Source organism: Carassius carassius, chromosome 26 (assembly GCF_963082965.1).
Source record: "Carassius carassius chromosome 26, fCarCar2.1, whole genome shotgun sequence".
NCBI lineage: Eukaryota > Metazoa > Chordata > Actinopteri > Cypriniformes > Cyprinidae > Carassius > Carassius carassius.
In genome coordinates this window covers 28,892,337-28,910,313 of record NC_081780.1, presented here as the reverse complement: position 1 = coordinate 28,910,313, position 17,977 = coordinate 28,892,337, and the positions used below count along the sequence as shown (strand labels likewise).

The 17,977-nt window shown below is 42.0% G+C and overlaps 1 protein-coding gene and 1 long non-coding RNA gene across 2 annotated transcripts in view; both read left to right on the top strand.

Moving 5' to 3' along the window:
- Nucleotides 1-17,977, top strand: part of LOC132106100 (gastrula zinc finger protein XlCGF8.2DB-like) — a 173,556-nt gene that overhangs the window by 40,580 nt on the left and 114,999 nt on the right. The gene's annotated exons all lie outside the window — the stretch shown is intronic.
- Nucleotides 247-1,564, top strand: LOC132106187 (uncharacterized). Its single transcript, XR_009424058.1, has 2 exons — nt 247-363; nt 1,458-1,564. It is a non-coding gene; the product is annotated as an uncharacterized LOC132106187 (long non-coding RNA).

The window sequence follows — 17,977 nt, the reverse complement described above, 5'->3', positions numbered from 1 at the left end:
AACATTTGAAATTTAACAAACTTAAATGGTTTTATGGCAGAATTTTATAGACATGTATTTTCAAACAGCTAGTTTTTTTGTTCTGAATTCTTACACTGTAAATATTCATTTAAAAAAAATCAGATTCAAGTTTTCTAGATGAAGAAATTCGGAACTTCAAATTCAGTTTTCTAAAATTCAATGTCAAAAATTCAGATCATACAGAAAGTAGGTCACAGGTCATCCACAGGGAAGAGAAGATGATCTCAGAAAAGTCGAACAGAGCATTTTGGCCAATTGGGGATTGCGGAAGTTTTCCAGCGCGAACATGGTGGTGGTTCAAGAGGTTGCCACTCTCTGACTCTGATCATGAATCGCCCGGAGGTAAGTGATTCTTAAACATGAATGATTTTGCGTTTATATGTTAGGTTAGCGTTCTTAGCATGTGAGGCGTTTGTCTAAGCGGTCTCTGGTGTTTGTTTTTAAGTATATTTTGTGTAAAATTGATTAGAATGCCACCGTGTCTACTAGGCCTAAGTTACACAGACAGGACGCGAGCGGAGCGACGCAACACAGTGCTTGAAGCGACTGTTGCAAAGAGCTGGGACTAGGTCAGAAATAGGAGGGGAATCCGTGTGCTGTTGGAGATTTCATGGGTCGCGTCGCACCGTTCGCGTCCGGTGTTGTGTAATATTCAGTTCCCGTGAAAAACTGTTCCCGTGGGTGGAGTTTACATGAACATTCATTAGTTCCCTAATCAGTGCACGCTCCTCAAATCGCTAACGTTACTTGGATTATTTTGAACAGTTAACGAAGTGTCTTTGTTAAGCACTGAAGCATTGTAACCGTGTCAAAACATGCAGTTTGTGTAATATTAATCGTCTGTAAGCTGATTTGCTTGATTGATTGCAGGCACACAGAAAAACAATAAGCGAATAACCTATGCTAACCTTGGGATATATAGTTTCTTAATCATATTTTTTTATACATTTCATTTGTGGGGCATTAATTGCTGTTTGAATATTATGATTAGCTAAGTTAGGCTACTGGTGACTAATACTGCAGTGTATTCACGACAATGCTTGAAACAAATTTATATGCCGCCTAATAAATAGAGCTATAGGCTAGCTATCCTGTGTCATTTATAAAAAATTTAGTTTGTATGTAGCCAGTGTTTCTGTTATCTAAATAAGTCACAAACATAGGCTACTGAAAACAATTTTCTTGCAGTGAAAATGTTAATATTGTAATCAATCTAATTTATAATTGGTTATATAAAACGGTGCATAAAATCCTTAAAGTAGTGTTCTGATGCACTCTTCTTGGACATAGGTCAGCAGCTGCTTCAAGAATATTATTTTTATATTTGGATAAGATATCATGTGTCTCATCATCACCAATGTTATAATTGGCTTTGATTTGCTTTTGTGATGTTTCCACATATATTGATCATCATGTAAAGTCACTGTCTGTTTCAGACTGGATGAGAGAGCTGAAGTCACTGGTACAGTAGCTGATCATTGTATGAACTGGACATACATGGAGGCTGTTCTCATCGAGAGACAATAAATATCTCAGAAACTCACCTTATTTTGCATTGCTTCATTCCATGCTTACTTTCACACAACTTTCCTTGTCTTTTCTATTTTAGTTAAATTCATAAATCAATTACTTCTGTACTTGTCATAGTAACATTTAATGAATGTAATATTTATGTGATCTACAATATCATTTTTTGAGTATAATTTTAAACAGTAAACATACTTAAAGATAACATGTTATTTGTTAACCTCCATGCCATGTTACTATTAATACACATCAGAGAACTGTCAACATTAAAGAGTGTTGTTAGATTATTGAAATATTAACTTTAATGAATCTCAGAGGATATTCGGTAAGCGACAGGAGAACAGAGTTTGGCTGACAAAGAAACATTTGGGTTTTTCATTGTATGTAATAGTTGTAAAATGTGAAAAATTTTGAATAAGATGTTCAAATGTTAAACATTATTTACACAATTCACTATTCTTAAACATGACATGATGAGGTTGTTATTCAGTGCCTATGGTCTAAGAACAGACACAATGTATGCTTAGACATACAGATACAATATATGCAATGTATGCTTATGATATTCATTATTATATTTATTAGTAGTTCTTTCTCAGATTGTCTAAACCGTTAAGCTCTGTATTTGACTGTTAACTCAATGCAATAAAGAAAAATGTGTCCATTTTAAAAAGACTTCATTTAAATATAAAAATTAACACATGTTGTAACACAATGTTGCATGACATTAAAATCTAAGTTATAGGATAAAATATGTGACAGAAGTAAATTTGCATTTATAATAATAAATACACTGATGGGGCTGTGAAGGCTGGTAAAAACTGGTTACAAAAAAAAAAAAACAGATTAAAGAAAGCATGACACAGGATGCTCACACCGAATTTATTAGGACACAGATACATTTGTAGTGGTTTGTTTCAGGTTTGGTATACAAATTGTACTAGTCTCAATCCAATGACAACTAGGTAGTCTAATCAAAGTAAACCATTATAAAAAAAAAGCCCCACAAATGAAATATATAAAAAGCGAAATACACCAAACAGTGAAAACTGTATTAGGTAAAATAGGTTAAATTAGCTTATTGATTGTTTTTCTGTGCCTGTAATCAATCAAGCAAAACATGCAAGACAATTTATCATATTACACAAACTATCCATTGTTTTGGCACTGTGGCAGTTAATGCTAATTAACGCTTATCATTGACACTTAGTTACCTGTTCAAAATAATCCATTAAATCAAATAGAGATTTGACGAGCGTGCACTGATATTTTCAGTTCCATTCGTTTGCACGTTGTTTCAAGGACACGCCCATAATAAGGGAACTAATGAATATTCATGTTAACTCCACCCACGGGAACAGTTTTTCACGGAACCGAATATTACACAACACCGGGCGATTCATGATCAGAGTCAGAGAGTGGCAACCTCTTGAACCACCACCACGTTCCCGCTGGAAAACGTCCGTAGTCCCCAATTGGCCAAAATGCTCTGTTAGACTTTTCTGAGATCATCTTCTCTTCCCTGTGGATGACCTGTGACCTACTTTCTGTAAGATCTGAATTTTTGAGTTTGAATTTTTGACATTGAATTTTAGAAAACTGAATTTGAAGTTCCGAATTTCTTCATCTTGAAAACTTGAATCTGATTTTCATTTTTTTAAATGAATATTTGCAGTGTAAGAATTCAGAACAAAAAAACCAGCTGTTTTGAAAATACATGTCTATAAAATTCAGCATAAAACCATTTCAGTTTGTTAAATTTCAAATGTTCAATATTCGTTTAAAAAAACAAATTCAGAACTATTTAAACTACCACCTAAAATTCAATTTTGTTAGATTACACTTGAAAATAATTCAAATTTACACAATTCAAATTCAAATCATTTTGTCATTATAATAGCTCCATATGTCAGTGTTTTTATTGTTCATCAGCTGGAAAAAAATCATTCTGAAAGTGATTCCAGCTATATTGTTTCTCTGTGCCTTCATTCTTATAGCTGTGGTGGCATTCTTTAAAACTGAGAACGATTTTTAGAACTATATCTTTATAGTTATCATGCTTGGTGTGAACGGGTCTTAAGAATCATGTTTTGGAGTGGTTTCTTTTTCCACTTTCCGAACACTGTAGGAGGCCACTGCCCACATCATCCGCCAGTTGTTCTTCTTAAGGTTTGGACCTCCAACGAGATTTTAATGGTGTTGTCTGCAAGATAGAAATATTATACACCATAAATATTTTTTTTTTGTTAATTAACATGGATTATCATGGACGGTTCACTATTAACACACCCAGGGCTGGCGTTAGCTATAGGCAGAGCAAGCAATTGCTTAGGGCCTCAGGCTTGGAGGCGGGGCCTCCATAACCGTAACCTAATACACACTAGTTCACCAATCAAGATGGGCAGCGTAAGACTAGGCTCTTTGTCCATTGGATATTCCCCTTAAAAGGAACCAATTAATATCACTGTTTAAATGTGGTTTAAATGCATGAAAAGTCTGTGTACAGTTAAAGGGTAAGTTCACCCGATAATGAAAATGTGTCCATCTTCTACTCACCCTCAAAGCATCCTAGGTGTGTGTTTGTGACTTTCCTCTTTCTGAATAATCCAAAGATATATAAAAAATTGTTCTTGCTCTTCAAAATCAGTCTCCTCTTGGCTTATTTAGAAATCCTCCGACGTTTTCCTTTAAAAATCCTTGCCTTGTGCTTCTAATTCGTGACCAGCGTTTTATTTTGTTCTCTCTCCACGCTTGTCACTAACCACGCAGCGCTGACGAACTACAACATCCTCCTGCACGTCTTCCAGTTCCCCAGTCAGCAGAAGTGAGAAAAAAAGTGTATATTATGTTTGAAATCTGGATATTTATCTTATAAAAATGCATAGATTCGCTTCACGGGGTCTGTATTCACCCTCCGGAGCCGTATTCACCTTCATTGAATGTAGTGTTGCTGGAAGGTAGTAATGTTGAGTATCAATCACGTGTGCTTCAAAGTTGATGTTTTTTTACATTATCAGTAACATTTTGCTTTTCAAGCAGGAATAAGCTGGTTGGCCAAATAGTCCCTTGAGGGCTAAGACACTTGTTCATTTCCCTAAATTAATGAACTATAAACTGTTATACTTATAACCATGTATGCACACTCTCCATAAAGCCCCTGTTTTACAAAAAATAAATCAGTCAGGAGATGCAATGAGTGGTTTCCACATTTTTAAACATTTAAAATGCATGAAAATATTTTCTATCCCTTTGTTTATCAGTCATGAAATGACCTGTACACTAAATAATGTATTCCTCACACTTGCATAACAATAGCAGTCAATTTATTTATTGGTCCAAGTTGAAGTCAGTATGTATATTAATGTCAATATGGGACAAATATCATGTAATTTAGTGGCGGGCTGTGCACTGCTGGTTCATGTACAGTCAGTCAAAATGGCACAATTATCAAAGGCGCGAGTGCGAGTACAGTCGTGGGAAACGTGTTCGGCAGTTAAAGATGCCATGCGGCGCAGCGTGTCTTTTGTATGCGCGTCATTGGAATCAATGTGCTCTGTAATTAAAAAGGCAGGTCGACGACTCCGTTATTTGGTTTTGGACATCCTTCACGGGAAATGCCTAATCATCAGAACACCGCTAAGGCTGCTCAGAGGGCTTGGTCACGTGTAGCACCAGAACCGTTTTCTGAACCAAAACTTAAAAATTGCTCACGGTTCCAGGTCTTTTAAATGGTTAAATGGTTCTCAACCCTAATTATGAAAGAGATAAGTCACATACACCTAGGAAGCTTCAAGGGCAAGTAGAAGATGGACGAATATTCATTCACGGGTGAACTAACCCTCTAACCCTGTGTTATACTTTCCACATGAGCAATCCTGATGCGTACATGGACAGTGCGGACGTAGACTATTTGTATTTATACTACTTCAAGCGTACACTGATTGTCTGCTCAGCAACAAACAGTTGCCCAGAATTATTGGACATCTGGCTGTCTTTATATTGTTTTATTGAAGGATTGTAAAGGTTTGAGTAACAACAGGCTTCTTCACACAGCCTGCGCATGTGCAATTGGTGCTTTTGAAGCCTACTTACTGGGAGGCACGCAGTAGTCCGCTCAGACCCTCCGCGCACACCCTTTATTTATGTCATGCCTACCATAGTGGGCTCGGAAAGTATAACACTGGCTTTATCCGACTTTCCTGCATATTGCCGAATGGCACAGAAATTGAGTACATCCCTCGGGGGCTTCTAAGTGAAAAGCTAAACAGAGAGACAAAGAAAGCGCAGCTTGTGATGCAGGTATGTTAGCTATTATGTATTTTGATTGTATATAATTAAAATAAATGGAGCCTCATTCGGCCGATTCACATCAGTGCTTTTTGAAGATATTATTTGCTGCCGGAGTTCAAAACAGCGTTAGTGCCATGGTGCATGTAGACTTTAAATTTGCGTATGTTAATGCTTTGAATCTGAGGTGATCGACTGTACATTGACATTGCAATGCAGGGGCTGACTTTCAAAATTCTGAAGAAAAAGTAAAAGTTTAATAAAAACAGCTAGGCTAGAATATCATTTATTGTTTTAAAAAAGTACTTCATGTATCTGTATAAATTACGGTGATGTCTACATTATCTAAATAACCTACCTAATATTAACATTTCATATTCATTTTTTTGTTTTCAAATAAATTATTCGGATGTATTTACTGAACAAATACAATTTAAGCATGCAAATATTTTTAGTAGTTTGTCTCTTTCACTTCCACTGTTTATTATAGTGCATATTTAAGGTTTCTAAATGTAATAATAGATAAGATTACAATCTATAGTCTATATTGCTTCAGTAGGAGGGGGAAATTGTCCATATCCAGCTAGAAAATACCCCTTTTTACCCCCCATTTTACTTTATAGAGTAGGCAATAATGTTTGTTATAATAGTGCAGGGGTGGCGAACTTCAGTCCTGAGAGTTTTTCTTCAACCCTAATCAAACACACCTGAACAAACTAATCAAGGTCTGAACGGTTACTAGGAAGCTACAGGCAGGTGAATTTAATTTAGGGTTGAAACAGAAATCAGCAGGGCCGCGTTTGCGATGATGTAAGATGACTGCAAACGCTCCTGGGTTCGATACAACTATTGAGTGTGAAAGCAGACCAATGTTGCGGGCTGTGCCGTGAACAGTCACGCTCGGGCTCGGATCGCAGCAAACGAGCCCAGTGTAAAAGCCCTCTAACACAGATTTAGACAGATTTGTGAACAATATTTGAAAGAAATAGGCCTTTTGTGTATATAGAAAAAAGTGTTGCTTTTATAATTTTGTTCAGTGTTTGTAAAACGAATACTTTAATATTAAGTTCCGCATGGTAACATCTATGTAATCTGTTCATATTTACCATACCCCTCAGCATTTTCTTAACTGTGTTTTCCACTGTTAATCTTCTGAACACAAATGTTAGTTTCATGTTCCATGTTTGATTTCAGTGTTTGGGTAACTCCTGTTTTCTTGCAGAATCTACAAATGAAGTAGTGTCTGTCACAAGGATTGACTGTCTGCTGAGGACATCCATATTAACAGCACACTTCACTGTTGCTCCCAAACCATCCACTTAAGCCATGTCCACACATGCACAGGTATTTTTATAAACAGAGTTTATATAAAAACTCTGTCCACATGAAAAGGCAAATGCATTCTTTGAAGCATGCCAAACCAACAGGTGATGATATAATTTCAACCGTAAAGCCTATGTTGGCCAATCAGAAGCCTAGAAAAGTTTCCAGTAGGCGAAGATAACAGTGCATGCTCCGATGTCAAAAGCCCAAATCTCAGATTTCGCTATCTATATTATAAGACTGCAACCAGAGTTTTGGAAAATCCTCACCCTGATCTGGCGCTGCGTTTGCTTGTGGACGAATGGCCAAACTGCGTAGAAAAAGCTGTGATTGTGGTAAATAACCGCGTTCATGTGGACAGAAATTTATTTGGTGTTTTCATCCTCATGTTCTGTAGGTCTGTAGAAATAAAAATAGATATGAAAAAGTAAATTTAGTAAAATTACATAAATAGTACTAATGTTAGCTCAATTCATAAAACTTAAACTGTCAAACTATTTCATAGGTCTACTAATAGTACAGCAGATGTGTTCACTTCTAAGTTAAAATTTCCTCATACTCACCCCCATGTCATCCAAGATGTTCATGTCTTTCTTTCTTCAGTCGAAAAGAAATGAAGGTTTTTGAGGAAAACATTCCAAAATTATCCCAGTTAATTTTCTCCTCCAAATTTAAAATCATCCAACATTGCTAAAAAAAAGTACTTTCCCAGTGTTTACAAAGTGAACATGGAAAGGTCAAATGCCCTTTACGAAAAAAAAAGGTAAAAACGTGATGAGACATTTAAATAAGTTTTTTTGACATACCCTAACTGTCATGAGCCAGAATGCACTGAGCTAGACAAGACAAGCATTTGAGGTTAAACAGTATATGAATTGTAAAAATGTGTTTTAGAAAATGACAAATCATATCGCACCAGATGAGACCCTTCTTCCTTGTCTGGGATCATGTAGAGCTCTCTGAAGCTGCAATTTGGACCCTCCACCCAGTGAACCCCATAAAAGTCCACTATATAGAAAAAAACCTTAAAATCACTGTGACGAGTGGGGCGGGCCGAGGGACGTGGGAGCGAGGCCGGTGGAGTGATTGGAGATGAACTACACCTGTTCGACCCGCCGGTCTCGAGGCCCACGGAGGAGATGGAAGGATATAAAACTGGAGCGACGACAGTGAAGGACGAGAGAGGACCAGGCCTGGGCTTTATTTTAGGTTTTGGTTTTATTTTGTGCGCATCAGTCGTCCGTGAGGGGCTGGTGTGCTGTTTTGTGTTTATTTTGTAATTAAAGCTTCATTTGATTGTCCGCCGGTTCCCGCCTCCTTCTTCCCGACGATTACAAAGGTTTTAATTCATTACAATCACAAAGAAATCTAAATTTTACATTTGTATTTTTTAATGGAATACTGCGGTTTATTTTAAATAATTTATCCGTGCACTTCATAATTTTTTTTAAATTTCATATGCCTCCGTAATCTTGAATCAAAACATTAACATCCCCTCCCCCACAAAATGACTCCTCTTCTTATCTGGTCACGGGCTATGGCACAAGGGCGGAGCTAGTGACGTGAGAGGTAAATGCTGGAGGAAGAACTGATGGAGTGTCAGAATGATCTGAAAAATTGTTTCCTGAATGAGAAAACTCATGTTAACATCTAAAAGCTGTCCATATAGTTTGCACATTTTGAATTAAAAGCACAAATCATCAGGAAATAAGACCATCTAAGAAACGCGTGAATGCAGCGCTACACTTGCTCTGAAGGCAGCAGGTGGTCTAAAGTTTTAGCTTAGAAAGCTACAGTAAAGTTGGTACAGTACAGTATGGTGAAGCTGCCTAAAACTAAACACTCTAAAGTGTGGTTAATTTCACAAGTAAATATTCGACACCGTGACTTGCAGCAAATGTTTTACAACAGTTGCATGTAAAGGGGGAAACACACCATTGGAGGGCACACGGAATAAAATTGAAAGCAGAGGGATGCACTGTGTTTGACAGCTTGCGAATATCAGCTGGCACTGTCAGTGTGGACGACCCCAGCGCCAGTCATACCAACCCTAGCAAAAGGAGTCCACCTAACAAACACAGGGAAAACGCTCGGAAATGCTAGATGGGGCAAAACAAGACTTCCCCGTGAGTTGGCGTGAGTGTGCTGCTTATATGGGTGTGTGTGTAATCAGATGCAGATGTGTAGTCAGATGCAGGTGTGTGTGTGCAATCAGTCCCAGGAATAAGGACGGATGGGAAATGGAGTTAGAATGAGTCCTGAGTGAGTCCTGAGTGGAGTGCCCTCTACTGAAGCTCACAAGATCAAGATCATTGGTGACTTGACTTGACTCATGAAGATCATTGGTGACTTGATTTTGCTCACGAAGTTCATTGGTGACTTGATTTTGCTCACGAAGATCATTGGTGACTTGACTTTGCTCACGAAGATCATTGGTGACTTGACTTTGCTCACGAAGATCATTGGTGACTTGGTTTTGCTCACGAAGATCATTTGTGACTTGACTTTGCTCACGAAGATCATTGGTGACTTGACTTTGCTCATGAAGTTTAACTGTGGTTTTACTTGACTCATGGGTGTTAATGTTGACTTGACCTGACTCTGGATGGTCAACGGTGACCTGACTAGACTCTGGGAAATCAACAGGGACCTGATCAACGGGGACCGGACTTGACTCTGCGAAGTCGACAGGGACCTGACTTGACCCTGGAAGATCAACTGCAGCTGCCATCTTGTGCAGCGGTGCTGGGCTGGCAGCCCAATTGGGCAGCGGTGGTGGGCTGGCGGCCATCTTGGGCAGTGGCAGTAAGCTCGCGGCCATCTTGGGCAGTGGCTCTGGGGTTTCAACGCTGTTCTCTGCCTCACCCACAGTGAATGAAGAGCCACACAACAAAAGAGCATATTCCCTTAGACGGCCATTAAATTCCCCTCCAGGTAACCATGATTTAATTGGTTCATTGAGTCCCAAGCGAAACAAGTCCTTAAACAAAGCTTCATCATTTAGAGGAACTTGATATATTAACTCACAGAACTGTTCAACATACTCTTCAGCAGATAGGGCTCCTTGACAAAGGTGCAATAGCTGATCTACTGGGTTCATGACTGACCTGGATGTACTCATTAAAGCTGCTGGATCCTGGTTTGGCAAAGTCTTCTGTTACGAAGAGAGTCAGATGTTCGGATCCAATTGCAGTTCTTCATTAACAGAAAGGTCAGGAAGGCAGTAATCAGGAATGGCGTCAGGGTTGTCAGGGATATCCAGACTCGAAAACAGAAACAAGCAGAAGTTTGACTTGGCACCGGTACAGGATGGCTGCCTCCGTGACGTGCTCTGCATATGTTTTTGTCTTTTTGTTAGTTTGTCCTGTCTTTAGTTATATTCCTGCAATCAGTTTCACCAGGGATGAACTGCTGAACATTCGGCAGAACGCACCACAAGATGTTTTTCCGGATTTCAATTATTCGGACGTTTTACTGAATATTGTTATTGGAGGAGCAGCGGCGCTGATCAAACGCTTCAGGACGCGCAGGCGGGGAAAGCGAGCTGGCGCGCTCGTCAGACTCAGGAAGCGCGGATTTCGAACGCCGTTGCCTAGCATCCATCTAGCAAATCTACGCTCTCTTCCCAACAAAACGGACGAACTCCTTCTGCTTTCTCGGACAAATAAGGATTTCACACACTCTGCTGCTCTGTGTTTCACGGAAACCTGGCTGAATGACGCCATACGGGACAGCGCGCTCCATCTGCCGGGCTTTCAGCTGTTTAGAGCGGATCGCGACGCAGAATCAACGAGGAAATCGCGCGGCGGCGGCGGGACATGCTTTTACATCAATGAACAGTGGTGTACAGATGTAATTGTGTTAAAGAAGATGTGCTGTCCTGATCTAGAAATGCAGTTTGTCAACTGCAAGCCGTTCTATTCGCCGCGGGAGTTTCACTCGCTCATTCTGGTTAGTGTTTACATCCCTCCGCAAGCGCAAGTAAGTCTGGCTTTACAGAAACTCGCTGAGCACATCACAGAGATAGAACAACAACACCCGGATTCTGTTTTAATCATTCTCGGGGACTTTAATAAAGCCAATCTCTCCCGTGAACTGCCAAAATACAGACAGCATGTTACATGTCCCACCAGAGACAGTAATATATTGGATCACTGTTACACCACAATAAAGGATGCATATCACTCTGTTCCACGAGCAGCTTTGGGACGTTCTGATCACCTTCTGGTGCATCTTATACCGACCTACAGGCAGAAACTAAAATCAGCTAAACCTGTATTAAGGACCGTAAAAAGATGGACTAATGAAGCAGAGCAGGATTTACAATCTTGTTTTGACCTCACTGATTGGAGTGTTTTTGAAGCTGCTGCCACCGATCTGGACGAACTCACAGAGACCGTAACATCATATATCAGTTTCTGTGAGGATATGTGTATTCCTACCAAGACTCAACTAAATTACAACAATGACAAACCGTGGTTCACTGCAAAACTCAGACAGCTCCGTCAGGCCAAAGAAGATGCTTACAGGAAGGGGGACAATGTCTTGTATAAACAGGCTAAATACACACTGGAATAGGAGATCAGAGTGGCAAAGAGGAATTATTCTGAAAAAATAAGGACTCAGTTCACTTCGAACGACTCAGCATCAGTGTGGAAAAGTCTAAAGAAGATCACCAATTACAAGACACCACCCCCCAGCACTGTGGAAAATCAACGACTGGCAGACGATCTGAATGAGTTTTACTGCAGGTTTGAAAGAACACCCATCACCTGCCCTGAACACCTCTCCACACAACCGTTCACACCATTAACAGCTCCTGCAACCCATCCTGAACACCTCTCCAATCAAGCACTCTCACCATTCACACCTCCTGCATCCCCCCTCTCCCCAACACCTGCAATACAGATCAGCGAGGATGCGGTGCGCCAGGTCTTCCGGAAGCAGAAAAGGAAAAAAGCACCAGGCCCAGATTGTGTTACACCAGCCTGTCTGAAATCCTGTGCTGACCAGCTGGCCCCCATCTTCACAAAAAACTTCAACAGATCGCTGGAGCTGTGCGAAGTCCCTTCATGCTTCAAACGCTCCACCATCATCCCCATCCCAAAGAAATCCAAAATTACAGGACTAAATGACTACAGGCCTGTGGCTCTAACGTCTGTAGTCATGAAGTCATTTGAAAAACTGGTGCTGGCCCACCTGAAGGACATCACTGGACCCTTGCTAGATCCTCTTCAGTTTGCCTACAGAGCAAACAGGTCTGTGGACGATGCAGTAAACATTGGACTGCATTATGTTCTGCAACACCTAGACAGACCGGGGACCTATGTGAGGATCCTGTTTGTGGACTTCAGCTCGGCTTTTAATACGATCATGCCAAACCTCCTCATGCCCAAACTAACTCAGCTCTCCGTGCCCACCTCCGTCTGTCAGTGGATCAACAGCTTCCTGACAGACAGGCAGCAGCTAGTGAGGCTGGGAAAATACACATCCAGCACCCGTACAATCAGCACCGGAGCTCCCCAGGGCTGTGTTCTCTCCCCACTGCTCTTCTCCCTGTACACTAATGACTGTACATCTAAGGACCCCTCTGTCAAGCTCCTGAAGTTTGCAGATGACACCACACTCATCGGCCTCATGCAGGACGGTGACGAGTCTGCTTACAGACAGGAGGTTAAAGAGCTGGCTGTCTGGTGCACTCTCAACAACCTGGAGCTTAACACGCTCAAAACAGTGGAGATGACTGTGGACTTTAGGAGAAACCCCCCTGCACTCCCCCCACTCACAATCATGAACAGCACTGTGACTGCAGTGGAGTCATTCAGGTTCCTGGGCACTACTATCTCTCAGGACCTGAAGTGGGACATTCACATTGACTCCATTGTGAAAAAGGCCCAGCAGAGGTTGTACTTCCTTCGCCAGCTGAGGAAGTTTAACCTGCCACAGGATCTGCTGAAACAGTTCTACTCCACCATCATCGAATCCATCCTCTGCACTTCAGTAACTGTCTGGTTCAGCCCAGCTTCTAAATCGGACCTCAGAAGACTACAGAGGGTAGTCCGGACTGCTGAGCGAATCATCGGTTCAACTCTCCCATCTATTCAAGAACTGTACTTATCCAGAGTGAGCAAAAGGGCTGTTAAAATCACTCTGGACTCCTCACATCCAGCACACTCCCTCTTTGAACTGTTGCCATCTGGTCGACGCTACAGAGCACTGAGCACCAGAACGACCAGACACAGGAACAGTTTCTTCCCTCAGGCAATCCATCTTATGAACAGCTGATACACACTGAACACACTACACTTTATATTTATATACACATACACTTAATTTATCTAACACACATACTTAGTACACACTTAATTTTTGCACATAATATACATGTACATACATAACTGCATTTTTGTAATATACCTGCCTACAATTGTCAATTTGTATATTGTCATTCCTTGTCTACTTATTTGTATTTTTTGTATTTTTATATTCTTTTATTATGTGTTTTATGTTCTGTCGCTGTCATTCTGTTGTACTGCGGAGCTTCTGTCACGAAAACAAATTCCTCGTATGTGTAAACATACCTGGCAATAAAAGCTCATTCTGATTCTGATTCTGAAGTCGGGGCATGCGGCAGAGAATCAAAGGCAGAATACACAATCCAAAATCAGACACAAGGAGAAAAAACAGGGAAAACACTTGGAAATGCTAGACAGGGGCTAAACAAGACTTCGCCGTGAGTTGGCGTGAGTGTGTAATCTGATACAGGGGTGTGTATCTGTGCAATCAGTCCCAGGAATGAGCCAAGATGGGAAATGGAGTTAGAGTGAGTCCTGAGTGGAGTGCCCTCTACTGAAGCTCACAGGCACTCCAGCTAGAGATTATGACAGGCACAACTGAGTAAAGCTGCTATCACAAGTGATGGCTTGACCAGTGTGGCACAGGACCACTATTTAACAGTTACTGTGCTAAACACCAAAGCTGTGTATGGGTCACAAACAGGCCTTGTGGTGGCAGAGAAGATAAATTGCATTCTGGAGGAATTCCAGTTAAACACTAAAGTTGTACCTGCCACAGTAGACAATGCCTGCAATTTGGATGTTGCACTGAAGAATCTTTAGTTCCCTTTCAAGGGCATCCTCTAGTGGTCACTATGGGGAACACCTCGTCATGACCTGTGTCTGAAGCATACATTGAAAAAACACCAACGAGTTGGCCAGCTAGTCACTACCAGCACGACTATAAATAAGCACCAGGAGAACAGGTCACTCTCTTCGTCTTCATTGACTGTTTTGTTTGAAGCATGCATCTGAGAAACAAAGAGCGATCTTTCTCTGTTTATCATAGCATCCACTAGCAAGGCTTTTAGACAGTGTGTACATCGGTGTCAGCGTTATTTGAAACCTGATGACACACAGTCTGTGCGTATCTTGTTTGGGCGAAGAGCATGTGCACAATGTCCTTGAGGGGGTGATCTGCGTGCATTGCATGCGTTTTTCTATGAAAAAGCTCCACTCTCGTCTGTCTCTCTTTTCGAGGAAGGCTTCCCGCGGTTCAGGACCCGCCACTGCTGAGGCATGGAGGAGAATTGAGCTGGTGGGGATCGCAGGTGGAATTTAGAGAGGAACTTTCTTTTTCTCGCTCTTTGGCGGCAGACGAGAGTGAATTTCAGGAGTAAGATGTGTTGTCATTAACCCTCTCTGATACTGAAGTTAGTGCTCTGCTGGGTTCTGCCCAGGAAGAGCAGGAGATGTTTGAGGGTGGCAAAGAAGGTGAGACTGAGCCTTCTTAATCCTCCTGCCCTGCATATGTGGAGCTGTTAGAGGTTATGGATCGTGCCATGGCAAAGTTGGACTTGCCATGGAAGCATGCCAGCAAAGTGACCCCGCGAGGTCGCCTCGACGAGCGTTATTTGTCTGATCATAGCCCTGATTTACATACATAAGTAGAAAAAGACCATTTTTTCCTCGCTTCCATCGGATTCACCATACGAGTTATGCCAATATCAAGGCAATGCGCAAAAACGGCTATGAGAAGATATGCCTGCTGTAGAACAGAAGCTGGCTAGCTATCTCTTTGTGGGGGAAACATCCTCTCTTAAATGGTAGAGCATACGCAGAAGCAGGTCAGGCTGGGGCTTCGTTGCACTTAATAGCAGTGCTTCAGCCTTATCAGGCTGATCTGCTGAAGGACCTGGATAAAGGTGATGGCCTTTCAGCTGACCAGGTAGCCGAGCCACAGATCTCTCTCTCAATGCTACCAAGCAGGCCGCCTCCCTCATGGGTAGGTCTATGGCCACCATGGTGGTAACGGAGAGACATCTGTGGGTGAACCTGGCTGACATCGGGAGGAAAGAAAGAGGCTTTCTTCTCGATGCTCCAGTCTTGTCTTCTGTACTTTTCTTTACCTCCATCGAGACGGTAGTTGAGAAGTTCAGGGAGGCAAGGGCGCACTCAGTTGCCTTTAAATCCTTCATTCCACGAAGGTCCAGGTCCGAGTCCGAACAACATAGGGGTCCTGGCCCATCTCGATCTGAGGATCAAAGACGGGCACAGAAGTTTAGTGTCACGGCTGGCGCTCCTCCCCCACCTACGGGCAGGGTTAAAAGGAATCGTGTAGTTAAGCAGGACCTGAGGGATGTGATTCAGACGAGGCAGCGTCCTCATCCGAATCGGAGCGATAGCTAGGTAGCTACTCATTCCCATTGGGTGTTTTTAACTTCTACTTTTATCCTACTCTGCCTAATTCCCCTGTAACCACCAGCTCTCCGCCTAATCAATGTTAGGTGGGAAATTTCGTGCATAACAGTCTCCTATGGTGGACCTATGATGTTTTTGGCTGGTTCTATGTTCATAGCAACCACCGTACTGATGGTCCGGACTAAAAGGAGGCACCCCTTGAGCAGGGCTCCAATGCAGGAGGGTGGGTGAGTATGTAACCCTTTCTGTATATACTTATGTGTATTAAATTGATGGTAGTTATGTGTATACTAACAAACTCTTTGAGTTTCCTTTACAGTGCTCAGTTACGGCGTTTACTAAACACTCATCAGCTCTGGCCATCCAGCTTCATGTTCAGGTATAAGGTGGCCGAGATTACAGGCTACTTTGGGAGCCTCGCTGATCCTCAGAACTGGCACAGCACTGCAGGGAATTTCATGGATGTCCAGCCAGGTCACCCTGAGGGGCCTACTGGCCGCTTAATTGTGCTGTTGCATCCAGCGGGAAGGTGGAGGTGGTAGTTACTGAAGTCTTCCTGTATATACTGCCTCAGCTGATGGTCCCCTCACCTCGCCTCTGCGATGCTTAGGAACCTTTAAGTCCACACGCTAAGCTCTGTATACTTTCTAAAATCCATGTAAGTTTTAAGTGTGCACAAAAGAAATCCTGTACTGTTAAGATTTATACGTTCAGCTTTGTTCCCTTTTCAAGATGGTTAGACCTTGGTTCCTTGGGCTCCATTCAGCCAGAGTGTATTTGTTTATCCATTCAAGCATCGCTTTCCTCAACATGAGGGGCTAATTGGGCTATTCTCGTAGTAGTTTGGCAGCGCTCCCCTTTCCCAAGAAGGGTCGCCTATGAGTGCACTACTCTGAATTCGGAGTTCTGAGTTCTCATTTTTTCCCCAGAGCGCTCCAGCATTATTTCCACAGATTGAGTTGACTCTCAAATATATTGTTTGAGATGCACCATTTAATCTATGAGCTGCTCTATCAGAGTGCCATGAGAGAACCTCCTTATAACAGTATTTCAAAATCAATGTTATGGTAAGTGTGCACGTGAAGTCTTTGCACACTTTCTGAAATCCAAACTGTGTTAAGTTTGCATGCTAGTGCTCTGAGTTCTTGATAAAATCCTTTATGGTGAGGGCTTCGTGCCCTTTCTTGAGTTGGTAAAAGCCCCATTCATTTTGGGTGCCACTCTATTTAGGCATCCTCGGATACCTATCTAAAAAGTGTCTTGCTACTAGGGATCTGTTGAGACAGCTCCTTCATCAAGCTTATGCGAGTGCAAGCAGTAGACCCTGTGTGACAGGCGAGACCTTGTATAAATACTGGGTTCTTAGCCATATCCCTTTAAAGGAATCCTTCCTGATTCCAAGCGTTTAGCGGGGTAGAGCCAAGGCCCTAACAAATAAAAACTGTGTATGTAGCATAGGCCTTTGGCCGTAAGGGATAATATCATGGACAGCCGTCTAAACGGCCCAGGGGCAACTCCCATGGACATGGTAGAGTTGGTACTTAGTATTTGCCATGATTCTGGCCTGCACTCCTCCAGCGTGGCGGCGTGTGGGTATACTGTTCCCCATAGAGCCCCCTAGAGGATGCAGTTGGAAGTTCCCTTGAAAGGGAATGTCTCAGGTTACGAATGTAAACATGGTTCCCTTAGTAGGGAACGAGACACCGCTCCTCTAGCTCCTTGCCATGCTTCGGATGAAGAAGTGAGTGACGTTTTCTCCTGGCGCTTATTTATAGTTGCGCCGGTAGTGACGTCAGAGGCTGTTGCTGGCCAACTCTGTTTTTTTCAATGTATGCTTCAAACATGGGTCACGACGAGATGTTCCCCATAGCGGCCCCTATTGGATGCAGTGTCTCGTTCCCTACTTAGGGAACCATGGTTACATTCGTAACCTGAGACATTTTTAAAGGTGGGGTGCCCACACCCTAAACCTGGCTGCACATAAGGTTTACAGCATCATGGTCATTACAAAGTGGTGTGCCAGATTTCGATCTATTGTACTGTGACTGAGGACATCCTCCATGGCTAAGCTCGTGCTGCGGGAGAAGCAGCAACTTCTCAGTAAGTAGCGTAGTCATTATATA